The sequence below is a fragment of the Chiloscyllium plagiosum genome, unplaced genomic scaffold (assembly GCF_037043375.1).
Source record: "Chiloscyllium plagiosum isolate Xiang-an unplaced genomic scaffold, Cpla_swu_hap1 HiC_scaffold_13, whole genome shotgun sequence".
NCBI lineage: Eukaryota > Metazoa > Chordata > Chondrichthyes > Orectolobiformes > Hemiscylliidae > Chiloscyllium > Chiloscyllium plagiosum.
In genome coordinates, this window is record NW_028270151.1 from 26,593,913 (window position 1) to 26,610,942 (window position 17,030).

Genomic DNA, 17,030 nt, shown 5'->3' on the forward strand with positions numbered 1-17,030 from the left:
AACCTGCACGTCTGTTGATTGTGGGAGGAAACTGCAGCACCCAGAGGAAACCCACACAGACACGGGGAGAATGTGTAAAGGCACACAGACCATAACATAATGAGCTGACAGAGATCAGTGTAAATGTTTTCTAAATAATAAGAAGATTCGAATTTGGAATTAGCCGGGGGACTTATGAGTCCAGTTTGTAAAGTGACTGAAAAATTGCGGTTACAAAATTGGTTAAAACTTTTCATTTTGTACTAATCAGAATAATTCGCTTGAAATACCAATGTCAGGGAGAACCAACATTTATACGGAGAGCCGATGGATTGGCAAATTGGTATTAATATTCTTGTGAAATGTCTTGATGACTGCCACACAAAACGTTTCAATGAACGTGATAGTTTTTTGCAATACTCATATTCTATATTACATAAATGACTAAAAACTAGTGTATTATTGTAAACAAAAACGTGAATTTGATTCGTACAGTCTTCGCTCCATTTATTCCAGTCAAGAGGAACAGGTTGAATGGTGTCAAATCTACACATTGTGCTGATGCTGGAAATTCAAGCTTCTCTACAGCAGGTGGCAACCTGGTCAAGATCACCATTTCGGGGTAGTAAGCATCTCAGGAAAGTGTCATAGAGTCATAGAGACGTATAGCATGGAAACAGAGCCTTCCATCCAACTAGTCCATCTGACCAGATATCCCAACCCAATCTAGTCCCACCTACCAGCTCCTGGCCTACATGTCTCCAAACCCCTCCTATTCATATACCCATTCAGATGTCTTTTAAATGTTGCATTTGTACTAGCCTCCACTACTTCCGCTGGCAGCTCATTCCATACATGCAGTACCCTCTGAGTGAAAAAGTTGCCTCTTAGGTCTCTTTTATATCTTGCCCTTCTTACCCTAAACCTTTGCCCTCTAGTTCTGGACTCCTCCACCCCAGGGAAAACACCTTGTCTATTTATCCTATCCATGTTCCTCATGATTTTATAAAGCTCTATAAGGTCACCCATCAGCCTCCGATGCTCCAGGGAAAACAGCCCTAGCCTATTCAATTTCTTCCGATAGCTCAAATCCTCCAATCCTGGCAACATCCTTATAAATATTTTCTGAACTCTTTCACGTTTCACAACATCTTTCCGATAGGGAGGAGACTAGAATTGCATGCAATATTCCAACAGTGGCCTAACGAATGTCCTGTACAGCCACAACATGACCTCCCAACTCCTGTACTCAATACTTTGACCAATAAAGGAAAGCATACCAAACCTTGAGGATGATGTGAGGACAACTCAAATAAATAAACTTTAATGCTTTCTGGATGCATGTGTTTGTACAGCGAAACTAAACTACTTTGTTATATATACAAAGAACTACAGAAAATCTTTACCTTGACCTGGAGAACGTTGTCAAAATGCAGGTTATGATCATGACAACAATCTCTTTTTACAACAACATTAACATTGTGCAAATAGTCTTAAAACACTATCAAAGGGGGATCTGTTAATGTAATGTAAATGGATTTCAAGAAGGTGTTTCATAAGGTATAAAGGGTTAAGGTACATGATAAGATATGAGTCCATGATGTTGGGAGTTGTATATCAGCGTAGATATGACATTGGCTAATCAATACAAGACCGACAGTAAAGAAAATGAGACCACTTTCAGGATGACAAACTGTAACTAACAGTGACACAGGGTTCAGTGCTGCAGCCACAATTATTTACAATGCATAGTAATAATTTGGATGAGGATGATGAGTGTATTATAGCCAAGTTTGCATGTTAATCAAATATAGGTGGGAAGGCATTTACTCAGGATGAATCAAACAACCTGCAGAATGGATACAGACAGGTTAAGTGACTGGGCAAAATCTTGTCAGATTGAGTATAATGTGAGAAAATTTGGAATTATGCACTTTTGCTGGAAGAATCCAGGAATTAAATATTATTTAAAGGGAGAAAGACGGCAGAAAGCTACAGTACAAGGGATTTGGGATTCCTCATCCATGAATCACAAAATGCTAGCTAGCATGCAAGTTCATTAAATAGAATGTACATTTTTATTTCTTAGGGAATGGAGTATAATAAAGGAAAGGTTTTGCTGAAAAGTATCCAAGGCACTAGTCAGACCATAGCTAGAATACTGAGAACTATTTTGGTTCTCTTAACTAAGGAACAATATACTACCATTGGAGGCAGACAGAGAGTGTTCTCTAAGTTAATCCTCGGTATGGAGGGAATATCTTATAGACAGCATTTGAGCAGCTGGACCAGTATTTATTGGAGTTTAAAAGAATGAGAGATAAATTTACTGAAACATATGCGATTTTTCATGGACCTAACTGGGTAGATATGGAAAGTCTTTTGTGTCTTGTGAGGCAGATTTGGACCAGAAAGCACAATCTCAGACTCAGTGGCCAAACAGATATGGAAAATAATTTCTTCCCTGACTGGGTACATGTTGGTGCAGTTGTTCTGGAGGTTAGTACATTAATTCTGTTGAGGGCTAAGGGAACACTCAGGTAATAAAGGGTCAGAGGAAAAGGAGGCATGTACAGTTGAAGATAGATTTCATTGAATGGTGGAGCAAACACGATAGGCTGAATGGCTTGCTTCTGCTCTAACATCTTAAGCCCTTACAAAAGGTGAGGTCAGACTTGTGCTCCTAGAATAAATCATATATCATTGAAGACTGACAGCTGAATAGAAAGAAAAAGTATCCAATTAATATGCTGACGCGGCCTGGGATGATATAGGGCAATGCTTTAGAAGCCAAAGAAAGATATTGGGAAATATATCTTGTGACATTTGTCATTTAATTGGATTGCAAACTACAGGATGAGTATTGCTTCAATTCAGTTGAAATATTTGGCAGTATATATATCCTGGCTGAATCTGAAACATTTTGGGCCGGAAAGTGCTTATAAAATGTGTTCCAATAAAGTGCAGAGCTTTATTTGATTTATATCTGACCTTTGAGCTCTTCTGGAATGCAGTCTCTTGGAGTTGCTGAACATCTCTTCATCAGTAGCATTCTAAAGTATGTGATTGAATTTCTTTTCCTTTCTGATATTTGAGGTTATGCACAGAGATGATACACTGGAATTCCCCTCATGCTTATGAATTATGTTCCCAACCTTCACAAATTATCTCAACTGCGAAGTCGTTACCATTACTTTAGCTTATTTAAATATCTTTTATTAAATTTGAATACACACTTAATCACTTCTATCTTTCTGAAGTAACACTTGAAGCAGCATTACAAGCTGTACTGAGTGCCAGCTGGTCGCAAGGCAAAATGTGTGGTTGCAGTGTTATCTGATTGACTTTGCAAAAATGTAACATGCTGGGGAAGCTCAGCAGGTCTGGAAGTATTTGTGGTGAGTGAAACAAAGTTAACATTTTGAGTCTGGTAAGGACTTCAGAACCTGAAAGGTAATGTGGAAATCCCATCTGAGAAAAGAGCAGAGCTTCTTCAAGATGAATATATCTGGAAAAGATCCAGCAATAAAATAAAAACTTAAAACAAGACCAAAATGAAATAGAAAATAAAAAGTGCTGGAGAAATACAGATGGCGTGGCAGCAGCTGTGGACAGAAAAAATCATTAATGTTCCGTGTACAATATATCTCACCCTTAGCACATTTTACTTTACTTTCAGCATCAGAAGTATTTTTCTTTTTATGATTTATGACCGAGGCTTCATTATCTGTCCACTACAAAAATAAAGAAGATCACAATTAAAAAGACAGCAAAAAATTAAACAATCTCATTGCACAGCTAAAAAGCCTGTGTTCTTGCCAGTTGAGAGCCCATTAATACAGATATACTTGTGATGGAGTAGTAATTCATTGGAGCTGGGGACTACCTGATATTCCAAGCATTGATCCTGCTGTGTATGCCAAAAATGTGATGCAGAATTTAGAATCTTACAGATCAAAAGTCCATTGTGTTTAATCCAAGTCTGTGAAAGTGCTACCAATTAATTTCACTTTTGCCTTTTCCCAGATTCCTGATATGTTTTAAGACTCAAGGAAAGATTCAAATTAGTTTTGAAAGCAATCAGAGAAAATGCTTCCAAGATCTTTGCATTAGAAAATGCATTCCAAAGCATGACAATGGCCCATGTGAAAATAATTGTGGTGCTCTCCATATACTTTCTTACCAATTTTTGTAAAAGCTGGGTCCTCTGGTGGCCAATCAGCTTGGGTGTGGAAACAGGTTCTCTCTTTCTACTATCAAAGTTCCATATCTTATTAAACAATGGTATTAATTCTCCCCTAATTATTTTTTGATCTACAACTTCAGAAAGCAACATGCACCCTAATCCAGAGATAGAGAAAATTAGGGCAGGAGCAGACCATTCAGCTCTTCAAACATTGTCCGCCATTCAATATGATCATGGTTAATCTTCCAACTCAGCATCCTGCTTCCATTTTCTCCTCACATCATTTGAAACCTATATCTAACTATATCTAACTCCTTCTAATAAACATTCATAATGTTGGTCTCAATGATATTCTGTGACAGATTTCCACAAAAATTACCACTCTTCGGTGAAAAAAATCTTCTCATCTCAGGTCAAAATGGTAGTCTACATCCTTAGATTGTGGCTGGCACTAAACTTCCCAGTCACTGGGAGCATGATTCCTGCATTCACTCTGTATAGCATTGTTATAGATTGCTATGAGATCCATTCCCACACACATCTTGTCCCACGCACATCATTCTTGCATACTAAAGTGAATATTAAATTGAAATAAAGTGGATACTGTTGCAGGCAATTCAGTCCTTCAACTCTGATCTGCCATTCAATATGATCATGATTGATCATTTAACACAATATCGGTTCTTGCTTTCCTTCAATATCTTTAGTTCTCCATAGACCCAAGCCGTGTGGGCGGCACGGTGGCACAGTGGTTAGCACTGCTGCCTAACAGCGCCAGAGACCCGGGTTCAATTCCCGACTCAGGCGACTGACTGTGTGGAGTTTGCACATTCTCCCCGTGTCTGCGTGGGTTTCCTCCGGGTGCTCCGGTTTCCTCCCACAGTCCAAAGATGTGCGGGTCAGGTGAATTGGCCGTGCTAAATTGCCCGTAGTGTTAGGTTGGAGGGGTATGGGTGGGTTGCGCTTCGGCGGGTCGGTGTGGACTTGTTGGGCCGAAGGGCCTGTTTCCACACTGTAAGTAATCTAATCTAATCTAACTTGAAGTCCTTCCTGAAATCATGCAATACTTTCGCCTGACTCTTTTCTCTGGATAAATAACCTTTTCCTCCTGTCAGTCCTGTCAGTCACTCCTTAGTTTGTAACCATTTGTTCTGGACTCCTGGGCCATTGAGAACATCCTTTAAGCATCTACCCTGTCTAACCCTGTGAAGATTTTCTAGGCTGCAATGAGATCTCCCATGTTCGAAGCTGCAGCAAATATAATCGTAATTGATGCAATGCTTCATTATACTTCAATCCCACCATCCCTGAAATCAGTCCGTAGGCCTTCCCTGCATTCTCTCTACATCTTCTGGAGACAGGCAGTGGTAGTGATGGTATCAGGCTCCTTAAGTTTGGAGATCGGCTGCATGTCCTATGTGAGGCAACGGTGGGGGTCGACCTGGGATTTTTGATGAGTTCCCGTTGTCTGCGCATGAAGGTGAAACTGAGCATTGACACAGAGACCAAAGGTAAGGCCAAGACCCAGCGCAGACGACGCCTGATAAGAGCTTTGGCGGTCTGGTGTGTGACAGCTGCTGAAGGCCTGAATCGAGACATAGACAGTCTGAAAGCCCAGGATCGAGCCCAGCGTGGTGATGGAGGCTTCCCTGATATCTGCAGTGAAGATGAGAGCAGGGGAGACTGAGCCAGCGTGGGGAAAAACTAAAAAAAGGAGATTGAGACCTTCATTTGTAGAAAGTGCACCCCAGTAGGCCTAGCACTTATGAAAGACTGTTCTAGTTGAACATTTGGTTTTATTTGTTTAGTTTTTGACATAATACTAAGAAGGAATAACACAATTAACTTCTCACTTTGTTTCTTTCTTTTTACACCATACTAAGAGTGACTGCAATGTTTACCGTTTGACTTTGTGCCTAGATGTTTGTGCCAAAGATTGTGCTATGCGTGGCAATGTTGAAAACTCTTCACTGTACTCATGTACTCTTATACTAGAGTGCACTTGACAATAAAATCTAAATTTAAATCTGAATTCTATTGCATTTGCCATGCATTTGTCTGCTCACTGAACTTGTCCAAACTGCATCTCTGCTTCTTCCTTCTAGTTTTTGTCATCTGCAAATTTAGAGATATTAAATTTAGTTCACTCATCAAATCATAAATATATATATTGTGATTAGCTGAGATCCTAGCACCAATCCTTATGATACACTATGAGTTACTTGGTGCTCTTTAAAAAAATTATTCCTACACTTTATTTTGTGCCTGTTAACCAGTTTTTTGTCCGTCTCAACACATTATCCCCAAGCTCATGTGTTTTAATTTGTCACACTAATCTTTGATGTGGATCTTTGTCAAAATTCTTCTGAAACTCCAAAGAAGTCAGATTCACTGGCTCCCTGTCATCAACTCTATGAATTACATCGTTGAAGATTTCCATTCGACTTGTAACGCATGATTATTCTTTCATGCATCCGTATCGACTCTATCTGATCCTGCCACTCTACCAAAGTAGTCTGACCTGCCTATAATTCCTGATTTTCTCTCTGCCTAACAGCCAAGGCATATCGGTGTTTTTTGCCATCCCTGGCCAAATTATATGGTGGAATTATTAGTTTAAAACCTTACAGAACACGTATTTGTTAATATTTGGGAGTGGGAAGGATGCCAAAGGGAAAAGGAGCAAGCAAACAGCAGCAGGAAGGACACTCCCCTGCAGCAACTACAACACCAGCGACTGCAGCAGGAGCAACAGCCTCTCCTGAACCCCTTGGGGACCTGACAGACTCACAGGAATTGGCTGCGGCGATAGAGAGACTTACCTTGCAAGTTGCGGCTGCAGTTGAGGAAATTCGTGGGGAGATTCGTGCCCAGGTCCAACCTATCGCATCCATGCTACAGAAGCATGGGCAGGAGATCCAGGGCTTCGGGGAGAGGGTGGAGGGTCAAACTAAGGCCTCAGAAGCTGCAATGGAGTCCTCATCCAGTCGGATCCAGGTGCTGGAGTGAGAGGTGCGGGCCTTGCAAAACCATATCGACGACCTCAAAAATTGAAGTCAGAGGATAAATCTCTGAATTGTCGGGCTCCCTGAAGGTGAGCAGCCAGTCAGCTTCTTTGAAAGCTAGCTGCCGAAGTTTTTGGGCCTTCACATCAGTCCAGCAGGTTGCAGATTGAAAGGGCGTATCGGGTGACTGTGCACAGGTCAGGCCCAGTGCAGCACCCCCGCTCGGTCCTACTGCTCTTCCACTCATATAAGGACAAACAAAAAGTCATAGAAGCTTCCACATCTCTGGGAAAAGATCCGCAGACACTGTTGTACAAGGGGTCAAAAATCATGTTTTTCCAAGATTTCTCTGCAGCTGTAATTCAAAAGAGAAAGTCCTTCGATGAAGTTAAAAAGAGGCTGAGGAACCTAGGCATCCAGTACTCCATGAGATACCCCGCAGTGCTTCGTTTCAGCCACAATGACTCAGTTTATACATTTGACTCGGCGGATAAGGCTAAAAACTTTGTGGACACTTTAAAATAGACAGATTGGCTTGAAGAATATGGTTAATGTTTGCTCTCTTTTCTATCTTTCCTGTTTTCCCTTCCTTTTTTTATTCCTTTCTTTCTCCCTAATAATTTCCTTTTTGGAAAGGGAGGAAAAGACTTTGGAATAAGTTGTTCCTTTTTTTTAAATAACTGGATTTTCTGATGGGAAATTTTGTGGATATTCTTTGTTGTCTGTCTCCCTTTGTGTTTTGTTTGTTCTGCTTCTCTTTTGATAACAAGTAGGGGTGACATGAAGTCAGGGATGGGTGGAGTACTCATCCTGACTTTGTCTTTTTTTCTGTTGATTTAAGGATCATCTTTTTTTTTCTGGCCGAAGGCTGGGGCACAGTCCAGGTTTGAAGGAGCTGTGAAGGAGGGGATGGGTAGGGTGAGTGCCCCCTATGGGCAGGGGGATGAGTCTCCCATTCAAGGTTTTATAGTTGGTTTTCTTTGTAGATTTTTGGTAGTAACAGCTGTTTATAGTTATGAGAGAGTAGTTTTTGTATATGTAGTTTTTCGATTCTATGAGTCTTATACTCGGTGCTTTGTAAGCAGGGTTCTCCCTCCGAGGGGTTCAAAGGTGTCTGAAAGGGGATATGGCTAAGTGTCTTATTAAATGGTGCATCTGGAACATTAAGGGAAGTCATTCGCCTGTTAAACAGAAAAAAAAGTGCTTTCTAGCCTTAAGCGGGAAAGGGTTGATATCGCTTTGTTGCAGGAAACCCATCTTGATGATGGGGAACACCTGAAATTACAACAGGGAGGTTATGACCAGGTATTCTTTTCATCCTTTACTACTAAAAGTAGGGGAGTGGCGGTACTTATCCAGAAAAATCTTCAGTTCACATTAGTATAGCAGGTGAAAGATGAGCAAGGACGGTTTGTGATAATTAAAGCCCTGATACATGGGGAGGAATATGGCATTTTAAACATCTACTGTCCTCCAGCGCATCCCCTCAAATTTTTGAGTCGTGCTTTCTCTAAGTTGAGTGCTTTTGGAACACGGCACATTATTATAGGGGGGGGGATTTTAATTATCTTTTGGATCCGACAGTGGACAGGATTGCCTTGTGGACCCCCAACTATTTCTTCGTAGGCCAAGCAGGTGGTTGACTTAGAACATAGAACATAGAACATAGAACAATACAGCACAGAACAGGCCCTTCGGCCCACGATGTTGTGCCGAACATATGTCCTAGCTTAAGCACTCATCCATGTACCTATCCAATTGCCGCTTAAAGGTCACCAAAGATTCTGACTCTACCACTCCCACAGGCAGTGCATTCCATGCCCCCACCACTCTCTGGGTAAATAACCCACCCCTGACATCTCCCCTATACCTTCCACCCTTCACCTTAAATTTATGTCCCCTTGTAACACTCTGTTGCACCCGGGGAAAAAGTTTCTGACTGTCTACTCTATCTATTCCTCTGATCATCTTATAAACCTCTATCAAGTCACCCCTCATCCTTCGCCGTTCCAACGAGAAAAGGCCTAGCACTCTCAACCTATCCTCGTACGACCTATTCTCCATTCCAGGCAACACCCTGGTAAATCTTCTCTGCACCATCTCCAAAGCTTCCACATCTTTCCTAAAGTGAGGCGACCAGAACTGCACACAGTACTCCAAATGTGGCCTAATCAAAGTCCTGTACAGTTGCAACATTACTTCATGACTCTTGAATTCAATCCCTCTGCTAATGAACGCTAGTACACCATAGGCCTTCTTACAAGCTCTATCCACCTGATTGGCAACTTTCAAAGATCTATGAACATAGACCCCAAGATCCCTCTGTTCCTCCACCTCACTAAGAACCCTACCGTTAACCCTGTATTCCGCATTCTTATTTGTCTTTCCAAAATGGACAACCTCACACTTGGCAGGGTTGAACTCCATCTGCCACTCCTCAGCCCAGCTCTGCATCATATCTAAGTCTCTTTGCAGCTGACAACAGCCCTCCTCACTATCCACAACTCCACCAATCTTCGTATCATCTGCAAATTTACTGACCCACCCTTCGACTCCCTCATCCAAGTCATTAATAAACATTACAAACAGCAGAGGACCCAGAACTGATCCTTGCGGAAGTCCACTTGTAACTGGGCTCCAGGCTGAATATTTGCCATCTACCACCACTCTCTGACTTTGACCGGTTAGCAGTTTTCTATCCAATTGGCCAAATTTCTCTCTATCCCATGCCTCCTGACTTTCCGCATAAGCCTACCATGGGGAACCTTATCAAATGCCTTACTAAAATCCATGTATACTACATCCACTGCTCTACCCTCATCCACATGCTTGGTCACCTCCTCAAAGAATTCAATAAGACTTGTAAGGCAAGACCTACCCTTCACAAATCCGTGCTGGCTGTCCCTAATCAAGCAGTGTCTTTCCAGATACTCATAAATCCCATCCCTCAGTACCCTTTCCATTACTTTGCCTACCACCGAAATAAGACTAACTGGCCTGTAATTCCCGGTGTTATCCCTATTCCCTTTTTTGAACAGGGGCACAACATTCGCCACTCTCCAGTCCCCTGGTACCACTCCCGTTGACAGTGAAGACGAAAAGATCATTGCCAACGGTACTGCAATTTCTTCTCTTGCTTCCCACATAGTCCTAGGATATATCCCGTCAGGCCCGGGGGACTTGTCTATCCTCAAGTTGTTCAAAATGTCCAACACATCTTCCTTCCTAACAAGTATCTCCTCTAGCTTACCAGTCCATTTCACACTCTCCTCTTCAACAATACGGTCCCTCTCGTTCGTAAATACTGAAGAAAAGTACTCATTCAAGACCTCTCCTATCTCTTCCGACTCAATACACAGTCTCCCACTTGATCGGACCTACCCTCGTTCTCGTCATTCTCGTGTTTCTCACATACACATAAAATGCCTTTGGGTTATCCTTGATCCTATCCGCCAAAGATTTTTCATGCCCTCTCTTAGCTCTCCTAATCCCTTTCTTCAGGTCCCTTCTGGCTATCCTGTATCCCTCCACTGCTCTGTCTGAACCCTGTTTCCTCAACCTTATGTAAGCCTCCTTCTTCCTCTTTACAAGACATTCAACCTCCCTCGTCAACCAAAGTTCCCTCACACGACCATTTCTTTCCTGCCTGACAGGTACATACATATCAAGGACATGTCGTACGTGTTCCTTGAAAAAGTTCCACATTTCCACGACATCCTTTCCTGACATCCTATGCTCCCAACTTATGCTCCTCAGATCCTGTCTTACAGCATCGTAATTACCCTTTCCCCCAATTGTAAAGCCTACCCTGTTGCACGCACCTATCTCTCTCCATAACCAAGGTGAAAGTCACAGAATTGTGGTCACCATCACCAAAATGTTCACCCACTAACAAGCCCATCACTTGTCCCGGTTCATTACCGAGTACCAAATCCAATATGGCCTCCCCTCTGGTCGGACAATCTACATACTGAGTTAGAAAAGTTTCCTGGACACACTGCGCAAACACCGCCCCATCCAATCTACTTGATCTAAAGAGCTTCCAATCAATATTTGGGAAGTTGAAATCGCCCATGACTACTACCCTGTGGCTTCTGCACCTTTCCAAAATCTGTTTCCCAATATCTGCTGCTATTGGGGGGCCTATAGTAAACACCCAACAAGGTGACTGCACCTTTCCTATTTCTGACTTCAGCCCATACTACCTCCAAAGGCAGATCCCCCTCGAACTGCCTTTCTGCAGCCGTTATACCATTTCTAATTAGCAACGCCACCCCCCCCCTCCTTTTTTACCACCCTCCCTAATCTTACTGAAACATCTGTAACCAGGAATCTCCAACAACCATTCCTGTCCCTCTTCTATCCATGTTTCCGTGATGGCCACAACATCGTAGTCCCAGGTACCGATCCACGCCTTAAGTTCACCCACCTTATTTCTGATACTCCTTGCGTTGAAGTATACGCACTTGAACCCATCTCTGTGTCCGCAAGTATTCCCTGTCAGTGCTACCTTCTTCACAGCCTCCCAACATTCTTGGACATCCTGACCAACAGCTAGCCTACTTGCTGGACTACAAGTCCGGATCCCATCCCCCTGCCAAATTAGTTTAAACCCCCCCCGAAGAGTGCTAGCAAACCTACCCCCCAGGATATTGGTGCCCTTCTGGTTCAGGTGCAACCCATCCTGCTTGTACAGGTCCCACCTTCCCCAGAATGCAGTCCAATTGTCCAAATACCTGAAGCCCTCCCTCCTACACCATCCTTGCAGCCACGTGTTCAACTGCACTCTCTCCCTATTCCTTGCCTCACTGTCACGTTGCACCGGCAACAACCCAGAGATGACGACTCTGTCTGTCCTAGCTTTTAGCTTCCAGCCTAACTCCCTGAGCTCTTGAATGACCTCCCCACCCCTCTTCCTACCTATGTCATTGGTGCCAACATGCACCACGACTTCTGGCTGCACACCCTCCCCCTTAAGGATTCTGAAGACACGGTCCGAGACGTCTCGGACCCTGGCACCCGGGAGGCAACAAACCATCCGAGAGTCTTGCCCATGTCCACAGAACCACCTGTCCGTCCCTCTAACTAGAGAGTCTCTTATAACTAGCGCTCTCCTCCTCTCCCCCTTTCCCTTCTGAGTCTCAGAGCCAGACCTCGCGCCACAGACCCGGTCACTGCAGCTTACCCCTGCTACCCCAACAGTATCCAAAGTGGTATACTTATTGCTTAGGGGAACGACTACAGGGGATCCCTGCACTGCCTGCTTCCTCCCCTTCCCACCTCTAACTGTTACCCAGCTACCTCTGTTCTCTGGAGTAGCTATGTTCCTGTAGCTTTCATCTATCACCCTCTCAGCCTCTCGAATGATCCTCAGTTCATCCAACTCCAGTTCCAGTTCCCTAACTCGTTCTGTGAGGAGCAGGATCTGACTGCATTTCCTGCAGATGAAGTCGGCAGGAGTATCGGTGGTCACCCCTATCTCGAACATCCTGCAGGAGGAACATTCCACTGCCTGCGCTGCCATTACTCTACACCTCGTCTCCGAAAACAAGAACACTGAGTAGCTAACCGGTGTACTTTAAAATTAGGTTAGAGGAGGAGGATGGGAGGGAGGCCCTACTACGTAGGGCCTGGGGTCTAGACACACCCACTCAAATATCAATCACTTACCTTCCCGACCAGCTCTGCGCTCCAACCTCACTTCCGCCCAGCTCGCGCCGTTCTCTGCTGTGAAAAGACCGTTGGCATCGAGGTAAGTTCTTTATCTCTCAATCACTTACCTTCCCGACCAGCTCTGCGCTCCAACCTCACTTCCGCCCATCTCGCGCCGCTCTCTGCTGTGAAAAAAGAGAGGACCTATGCGAGGAGTTGGGGCTGGTGGATATTTGGAGATGTCTTCACCCTACCGGCAGGGATTTCACCTTTTTTTTCAAATTCACATAAATGTCACACAAGGATTGACCTCTTGCTGGCTCCCTCAGCCCTTCTGGATTCAATTATGAGTTGTAAAATTGGGAAAATAGCTATCTTTGATCACGTGGCAGTATATTTGGAGGTTAAGGCAAAGGGTGAAGGGCTAGGTTTGCGACACTGGTGTTTCGACCTCTTTCTCCTGAAGGATTCCAAATTTGTGGAATACTTTTTGAAGGAGTTTCAGGAATTCTTGACTATCAAATCAGGTATGGCTAGTAATCCGTCCATGCTGTGGGAGACTGCTAAGGCCTTTGCTAGGGAATTAGCTATTTCCTATTCAGCTAGCCGGAAACGACATAAGGAAGAACAGCAGCGTCTACTTGAGACGCGGTTGAAAGGCGCGGAGGCAGCACATTTTGCGCGGCCTTCGGTGACTAAGCTACAGCGGATGATGGCCCTTCAGGCTGCCTTGAATTCAATACTGACACAAAACGCAAAGAAAGAACTTGCTTTTGCTTGACAGGGGCTGTTCGAATATGGGGATAGGCCAGGGAAGTATTAACATATTCTGGATCAGTGGTGCTGGAAGAGCACAGCAATTCAGGCAGCATCCGACGAGCAGCAAAATCGACGTTTCGGGCAAAAGCCCTTCATCAGGAATAAAGGCAGAGAGCCTGAAGCGTGGAGAGATAAGCTAGAGGAGGGTGGAGGTGGGGAGAAAGTAGCATAGAGCTACCCCACCCCCACCCTCCTCTAGCTTATCTCTCCACGCTTCAGGCTCTCTGCCTTTATCCCTGATGAAGGGCTTTTGCCCGAAACGTCGATTTTGCTGCTCATCGGATGCTGCCTGAATTGCTGTGCTCTTCCAGCACCACTGATCCAGAATCTGGTTTCCAGCATCTGCAGTCATTGTTTTTACCAAGTATTTAACATACCTGACTCGGAAAAAGCGTGCTCCCCAATCCATTACTGCAATCAGAGACAGCGCCGGGGTCCTTACATACGGTGCTAAGGAGATTAATGAGGCTTTTCAGAGCTTTTACTCTGAATTGTATCAGTCTGAAGGTTGCAAAGACAGGTGGGCTAAAATGGAGACCTTTTTTAGGAACCTGGACCTCCCACGGGTAACCTTGGAACAGGTCTCTCTCCTTAATGCCCCCTTGACTGTTCAGGAAATACAGAAGGCAGCTAGGCAACTTCAGAGTGGGAAAGCGCCTGGCCCTGATGGTCTTCCAGGTGAGTTTTATAAGGAGTTTATAGGAATTCTGTCAGGGCCAATTTGGAGATGTACAATCATTCCCTATATGCATGAATGCCGACTACCATCTTTGAGAGAAGCTAATATTTCCTTAATTCTTAAGAAGGGGAAGGTTCCTGAGGATTGTGCCTCATACAGGCCCATATCTCGATTAAGTTCAGATTTCAAGATTCTGTCCAAGATCCTGGCGCTGAAATTGGAAAAGGTGTTGCCCCATATTATTAAAGAGGACCAGACAGGCTTTATAAGGGGCCGTAGGTCCTCTAATAATATTAGAAGGTTGCTGAATGTGTTCCAAGTTTGTCAGCAATGATCGATTCAGGGGTTGGTGATTTCCTTAGATGAAGAGAAAACATTTGACCGGGTGGAATGGTCATATCTTTTTTATGTCTTAGAACAGTTTGGGTTAGGTGGAGTCTTTGGTAGGTGGGTGGAGGTTTTATATTGCTACCCTCTGGCCATGGTCATCACCAAGACTGCGAATTTTACGATTGGTAGGGGTAGTCGGCAAGCCTGCCTCCTCTCACCGATGTTGTTGACATTGGTGATAGAGCCGATGGCAGAAGCCATTCGTCAGAACATCCACATAACCGCTCCGGAAGTGGGATCGAGGGCACACAACATTACACTGTACGCGTATGATGTCCTTCTGTTTTTATCGAACCCGATGACCTCCATACCCCATTTGATACAATGTATCAATTCATTTGGGGCTATTTCAGGATGTAAGATTAACTTTGCAAAATCGGAGGCTATACCTTTGGGGAACCTTAAGGTTGTGCCAGAAGTTGAAGGTGGCCCGAAGTTCCCTTTTAAGTGGTCACTGGCAGGGTTGCGGTACCTAGGCATTTTTATTACCCCCAAGTTTGATCTGTTATTTCGGACTACCTTTGCTCACTTGTTCGACAATATTAGGCAAGATCTCCAGAGATGGGAGGCTCTTCCAATTTCATGACTGGGCCAAATATCTCTCCTAAAGATGAATGTTCTTCCTCGTTTGCTTTATCCCATGCGTATGCTCCCTATAATGTTTCCCAGGTCAACGCTGCAGAAGCTTATGGGATGGTTTGGTTCCTTTGTCTGGTGTCGTGGGCAGCCCCTCATCAAACTTACTAAATTGCAGTTGCCTCAAGGAGGGGGAGGAGTTGATTTCCCAGATATCAGAAGGTATCAATTGAGTTCCCTGCTGTCCTTTATCTGCAGTTGGGTAGGTAACGATCCAAACTCAATATGGCTGGATATTGAGACCTCCCAAGCAAAGTGCCCTCTTATTAACCTGTTGTTCATGGATAAGATGAGGACAGCTATGGACCACTGCCAGAACTCCATTGTCATTAGTACAGTCAAGGCATGGAGGGCAATGCGTCAGAGTGAGGGTTGTTTATCCAAGACTTCGCCACTTACACCTATAGTCAGCATGTCAGGGTTCCGACCAGGGAAGATGGACTCAGGGTTCAAACTATGGGCATTGAGAGGAGTTTCTAATTACAGAGACTTGTTTGAGGGTGAGATTATGATGTCTTTTGAGCAACTGACCCGCAAATACGGGTTACCCAGCAGAGATTTTATCCGTTTTTTTCAGGTTAGGGATTTCATCTAGAAGAAGACTACGCTTCTCACTAAGCCCTATAATCTCAATACAGAGAGGTTGTTGCTACGCTCCACAAGCACCCTTTCGGTTAGTGTCCTCTATCGCCTGGTGGGTGGCAGGGCCTGGCAGGATATTAACTGGTTATGTGAGGTCTGGGAGCAAGAGCTGGGAGTGGAGATCTCTTCTGAAACATGGGAGAACATATGGGAGAATACTCGAAAGATCTCAATCTGTAATAGGACATGCGCTATGCAGTTAAAAGTTCTGCACAGGGCTCATCTGGCACCAGACCGTCTGGCGAAGTTTCAAAAAGGGGCATCTTCACTATGCCCCAAATGTAAAATAAGCTTCTGGACATGCTTCTGGACATGCCATAGGCTTCATGTTTATTGGAGCATTGTGGCGGGAGAGATAGGGAGGGTATTGAGGACTGAAGTCAAAGTAGACCCGATATCTCTCCTCTTAGGTCTACCGAATTTACCATCTTTAGACGGGCATGGGAAGAAACTATTTAATGTTCTTACATACTGTGCACGGAAGAATATTCTGATGAATTGGGTGTCTGAGAACCCACCGGGCTTGCTGGGATGGCAGAAATTAATTATGGAGCACATACCCTTGGATTTTTTACAAACATGGTGCATCACACAAGAGATAATTTTTATAAGACATGGCAGCCCTACTTGAGTTATTTGGATATAGATTTGTCAGTTATCTTAACTAGGGTGTTTGTTTAACCAGGATGATTAAATTTGTCAAGCCCTGGGCCCTGGAGGGGGTCTCTTGAGTTAATGCAATGCTCCCATTCCTTTGTTTGGGAGCTTTGCGCTGAGCATAGATCTCTTCGGTATTTTGTGTTTTCTTTTTGTTTTTGTTTGCTTTTCTTTTTTTTTGATGTTGCTTTGAAAAGTGTTAGAGTTTGCTTTGAATTAGAAGGTAGGTTAGTAGTTAGTAGATAGTAGTTGTATTGTAATTTATGTTTTCTTTTTATTATACTGATATTTGTTATTGTTTTTTTTCAATAATTTTATATGTTTGTAAAGATAAAAAAATTTGCTAATAAATATATTTACAAAAAAAAAAAGAGGTAATGTTAGC